Source organism: Sinocyclocheilus grahami, unplaced genomic scaffold (genome assembly GCF_001515645.1).
Source record: "Sinocyclocheilus grahami isolate Dianchi unplaced genomic scaffold, SAMN03320097.WGS_v1.1 scaffold1008.1, whole genome shotgun sequence".
Taxonomy (NCBI): Eukaryota; Metazoa; Chordata; class Actinopteri; order Cypriniformes; family Cyprinidae; genus Sinocyclocheilus; species Sinocyclocheilus grahami.
This window is the reverse complement of record NW_015506187.1, coordinates 121,612-127,611: the sequence shown is the minus strand read 5'-3', so window position 1 is coordinate 127,611 and position 6,000 is coordinate 121,612. Positions and strand designations below refer to the sequence as shown.

Genomic DNA, 6,000 nt, shown 5'->3' with positions numbered 1-6,000 from the left:
GCTGTTCTCGAGAAGATGTTGAGTCCAGCAGAGAGTGGAGAGATTCCCAAGACTCTCACTCAAATGTACACACACTTCCTGATCCTTCAGACCAACATCAAACGTGAGAAGGACTATGAGAAGAAGGTGACAGATGAAGACATGATCCTCAAACTGGGGAAACTGGCTTTTCAGCAGCTTGTGAAAGGCAACCTGATCTTCTATGAGGAAGACCTGAGAGAGTGTGGCATTGATGTGACAGAAGCATCAGTGTACTCAGGATTGTGCACTCAGATCTTCAGAGAGGAGTTGGGCTTGTATCAGGGGAAAGTCTTCTGCTTTGTTCATCTGAGCATTCAGGAACATCTAGCAGCTCTATATGTGCACCTATCCTGTACAAACCACAACAGAAATGTGTTTGAGCCAATCACCAAAAAGAGTTTATGGTCTAAAGTTCAGGACTGGTTTCAACTCAATTTATCAGAACGTGTTTCATTATCTAAGCTGCATCAGAGAGCTGTGAAAGATGCTCTACTGAGTAAAAATGGACATCTGGATCTTTTCCTGCGGTTCCTTCTGGGTTTGTCAGTGGAGTCTCATCAGATTCTACTACAACGAATAATGACCCTGAAAAGAAGCAGCTCTGACAGCAATGAGAAAATAGTTGAGTACATCAAGAAGAAGATCAGGACCATTGACTCTCCAGAGAAATCCATCAATCTGTTCCACTGTCTGAATGAACTGGGTGATCGTTCACTAGTGGAGAAAATACAACAGTATCTGAAATCTGGAAGAATAAAGGAAACCAAACTCTCTTCATCTCAGTGGTCAGCTGTAGTTTTGTGTTGTTGACATCAGAGAAAAAGCTGGATGATTTTGATATGAATAAATTTGTTGGTGGAAACAATGAAATCAGCAGACTGAAAGTTTTTCAGAAGCTGCTGCCTGTGATTAAAGAATCCCGATCAGTTCAGTAAGTATCACTGAGAACAATTACTTCACTGTTAAAACATTAAGAAAATCAAAGAGTGCTACAGATGTTGTCCAGAGTTTAGTGGTCAGTGGTTTTATATAAAATCAGTGACAGCGTGAGATTCAGAGTCAGATAAGTGGCATATGAATCAATTATTCGGGTTTGTCAATAATAAAAAATGTCTTTGAAAAAAAAAAAGCAAAGTAATATTATTTATCTTTCTTGAATTGAGACTCATGTTTTTGTTCTCTGATATTTTAGCTCTCAGACCAATGATCCATCAAACATGTTGATTTGTGTTTTAAGTTTGTGCTTTATTTTTAATAATGGATTCAGTGCTAAACTGATCTGATCTGAGAGAGTGAAGAGTGTCATTGTTCTCTACAGGTTGAGTGATTGTGGCGTCACAGATGAAGGTTGCGCTGCTCTTGCTTCAGCTCTGAGATCAAACCCCTCACACCTGAGAGAACTGAGTCTGTCTCTGAATAAACTGGGAGATTCTGGAGTCAAGCTGCTCTCTGCTGGACTGGAGGATCCTCACTGTAAACTGGAGAAACTGTGGTAAGATGATATTTGACTCTCACACATGAAACACAATGCAAAGTAAGTTTGAAGTGTTGAGTTTCTTTCTGCTGCTGTGAGTTCAGCTGATTGAGCTGTACATGATTGAACACATGAGCTGCTCCTCAGTAACATGATACTGCAGGACTGAGTGTGGCACTGAAATACACACTTTCACACACAATCAACATTTCAGTCTCTTGACTTTAAACAGACTCGAGCTCAACACAGTCAGTGATTCTTTAAAATATTGTTTTAATTGTGTAAAATCACACAAATCACTGCTGCATACATATGAGTACAGATCTAAAGAACAGTAAAACTCAGGTAGCGAATAGTGTCATTTTTTTAAAACAGATTTTGTATGAGACATACATTTTTTTAATAAAATGCAGACAGTTGGTGCAATGAGGTAATATGATTTATCCTGCCTGAATGAGACTTTAGATGATTTATGATCATGTTTTGTGCTCTGTGAAATTTTGGATCTCAATCCAATGATCCATCAAACATGTTGATTTGTGCTTTAAGTTTGTACTTTCTCTTTAATAATTGATTCACTGCTAAATTTATGAAAGTAAAAGAGTAGTAAAGCTTGAGAGCGAGCTGATTTGAATTTGAGAACTTGTCATGGTAATATTCGTATTTGTTGAAAGTTGAAATTTACAATCACAGTTTTGATGTGAAAAGCTGAATCTTTCAATGTGTACACAAACAATAATCAATATTTTATTAATAATCAGGTCCTCAAATTTGATTGGCTGAGAAGATAGATATTCACCAAATATCACACGCGAACTGTTTCACCATTTGTATCACACCGTTTGCAGTATTTCTCACAGCGAGTGTTATGGCGGACGCCCAAATCCACTATCATTTAAAAAATAATACTGTGTTTGTGTAACCCTTATGGAATTTAGATTTAAGAGCTTTTTATACAAGAATGTCGTTGTTTAGACTTAAAATATGTGGCTTGTTAATAAAGACAACGTCTATTTGGAAATCTGCTTCGATGTTTTGGGAGATGTGAGCTCCAGGGTGTCAGCGGCCGTTCAGCACTCATGAACCCGCCGAGAGCAGCCTCACCTCGGCCAGATCTTCTGGAACTTGCCACTGGCTCTGATATCTTTATAGTGGTTAAAGGTATAATTCATTTTGGGTAATTCTAACGGGCAGTCTTTGGTCTCACTAATCTATTATTTGTTCCAGAGCAAATAGTTTTGGCTGATGTCTCATAACTTTATATTTTATGTAACTTTAATGCCGTTTATCAATGCACTGCCTTTGTACTTTTGACTGAATTGCTTAGGAATTTTTACGATGGCTGTTGTTGTTGTTCTTTATTAAATATTATTGTTCAATAGATAACATTTTATATAAAAATGTAGTTGTCTTTAATAGTATTTGGTATTGATAAAGGTGTGCAGTGCTCGCAAAATCGCCGTGTAACCCCCTGTCCCTATGATGGCTATGATATGTAGATGAACTATTTTTATAAATGCCACAAAGGAATGGGGCCCTGGGTTTTTTTCCACAGTAAACGCTAATGAAATAAAATAATAATTATGGTATTATGTTTGTCTATTACTAATTGGTTCGAGCACAAACTGGTAAAAACGTATTTGGGGCAGACAGTCACTGTTATTGGGATTACTCCTGTTAGAAAATACCTTTACTATGTCAAGTTAGGCCACCGATAATCTTTTATCTGTTATTTCTAATCAATGACCTCTACTAAATACCACAAAGCATCCAGGTACACAAAGAAATAGGAATTAGAGCAATGATATATATATATATATATATATATATATATATATACTGTATTAGTGAAATTATTAAATGCAAGATCAAATATTCAGAAGAGGGGTATGTAATTAAAGGTTCTGTCAGAACCTCTATCATCAAAGATGATTGACAATTAGCATACCATTTGGATTGGGGGTATTGTTCCGTTCTGGGCAAGAACTCCCTGCGCCTCCATGCAGCCTAGCATGGATGAGAGCCGAGAGAGCAGCGATAACCCCCCAAAACAAAACCATATGCTGATATCCCCCAACACAAACTGATAGCAAAATCTCAAAGCCTTAAGCAACAAGCATGTTGCCCTTTGCCAAATGACCAAAACAAGTATGTTGCAAAACCCGCATAACCTGTAGCAACAATCATGTTGCCTTTAACTGATTACCTAATGAGTATGTTGTCAATACCTTAAAAGCTTAAGCAACATGTTCTCAATAACACCAGATAGACTTAAGAAAAACATGTTTCCGATTCAACTACAGCTTTAAGAACAAGCATGTTACGAATAATGACCGGATTGTCATCGCTCTGCTCCCGGGAGTCCTGGCCAAGGTCCGTCAACTAGGGTCTCACCTCTTACTGATAGCGTCCCGTTGGCCGACCAGAGTGTGGTTCTCAGATCTAATATCCCTCCTCGACAGCTCGCCATGGGCGATTTTGGTCAGGAGAGATCTTTATCTCAGGCATAGGGGACAGTATATCATCCCCGGCCCAAGCTCTGGAACCTTCATGTCTGGCCCCTGAGGGGGACCAACTAAGAGATAATGGGCTTCCAGCCGACGTAGTACAAACTATTCTAAGTGTTAGGGCTCCCTCCTCTAGAAGAAGTTATGACCTCAAATGGTGCATTTTCAAAAGTTTGTGTATGACACACCATGCAGACTAATTTCACTGCCAAGTTGTTTCAGTGCTGGAGTTCCTGCAAGAAAAACTGTCCTCAAGTATATGTCCTGGTACTCTCAGGGTCTATGTGGCCTTTATTTTGGCTTGCCATGCTTTAATTTATGGGGTATCCTGTGGGAAAGCACCCTCTAGTCGCCTGCTTCATTCGTGGAGCAAAGCGGTTGAGGCCGCCCATCAGAGCAACAATCCCTTCGTGGGACTTGGCTATAGTGCTCGAAGGTCTGGTTGGGACCCCTTTCGAACCACTAGAGTCAACACCTGTCAAGCTTCTGACTCTTAAGATGTTTTTTCTCATGGCCATTACTTCTCTGAAGAGAATTTGAGTGTAACAACGTTTGTAGGTCGGGAAGAAGGAGGCGGGAACCGGCGAAAGCTCAAAGAAAACTTTAATAATAAAATAAACTCAAAACAGCGCGACAGCCCCTCGCGGACGACTGTCGCACACAAACAAAACCAAAACACAAAATAAACTCCAGGCCTGGTCCTCTCTCGTCTTTCCCTGTCATCATTCCTTTTTATCCTTCCGGAGCTCCTCCGTGAGACTCGAGACTGGTGCAGGTGTCGCTCATTATCAATTATTCCACCGGCCTCGCTCCGTTCCCACGGCTCTCGGCCCCGCCCCCCTCGTCACATTGAGATTTGCAGGCTCTTTCAGTCTCGCCAACCTGCTTAGATTTTGCCCCTGAGCTGGTCAAAGCTATTTTGCATCCTCACCCTAATTATCTTCCCAAAGTTTCATTCTTGACCATACATCCTGTCGTTCTTGAAGCCTTCTGCCATCCGCTGTTCATGACACCGGAGCAAGAAAGACTTCACCTACTGTGTCCAGTATGTGCTCTACAGTGGCGTAAGTTGGAGCAATTTGCTATGGGGGCCGCAACCTGGGGGCGGCTGCAATTAGACAAACAATGTCACATTGGGTGAGGGATGCTATTGCCTTAGCCTTACGAGGCACATGGTCAAGCTTCGCCTCTAGGAGTTAGAGCCCATTCAACCATGTAGCTTTTGATAGGGAACGTCTTGTGTTACTTGACTGTAACCCTGTTCCTTGAAAAAGCGGAAACGAGATGCTGCGCCTCTATGCCACACTGTAGGCAAGCCTGGACGTCCTTTCAGACAAAGGTGTAATCTGAAGGTGTGTCCTTTTCACGTCTATTTATAACCCCGCTGGTGCATGTAATCAAATGACGTCACCTACCAAGGTTATTTAAGCCAATTCTTGGCGTGTTTGACACACATGCTTCACAACCAGTCGAACAAAGAATGTTTATTGCGTTATCGAAACGCAGCATCTCTTTCCCACTTTTTCAGGGAACAGTGTTACAGTCAAGTAACCCGAGACGTTCTTGCATGATCTTTTACCTCAAGTCTACTTTGATAAGTATACAAGGAACAGAGGACAACAGAACAGCATAGGTGACAAAATTTTTATCAGGTCAGAGATACATTTGTGCAGTTTATATCATGTGTCATCAGCATGCTTTATTCACTAAATTAAGACATCACACAACTGGCAACTTTGCTTCCAGACTGGTGCAGGTGTCGCTCATTATCAATTATTCCACCGGCCTCGCTCCGTTCCCACGGCTCTCGGCCCCGCCCCCCTCGTCACATTGAGATTTGCAGGCTCTTTCAGTCTCGCCAACCTGCTTAGATTTTGCCCCTGAGCTGGTCAAAGCTATTTTGCATCCTCACCCTAATTATCTTCCCAAAGTTTCATTCTTGACCATACATCCTGTCGTTCTTGAAGCCTTCTGCCATCCGCTGTTCATGACACCGGA

The 6,000-nt window shown here is 41.2% G+C and overlaps 1 pseudogene; it reads left to right on the top strand.

The window, feature by feature from the left end:
* Nucleotides 1-6,000, top strand: part of LOC107565559 (NACHT, LRR and PYD domains-containing protein 12-like) — a 168,278-nt pseudogene that overhangs the window by 83,561 nt on the left and 78,717 nt on the right.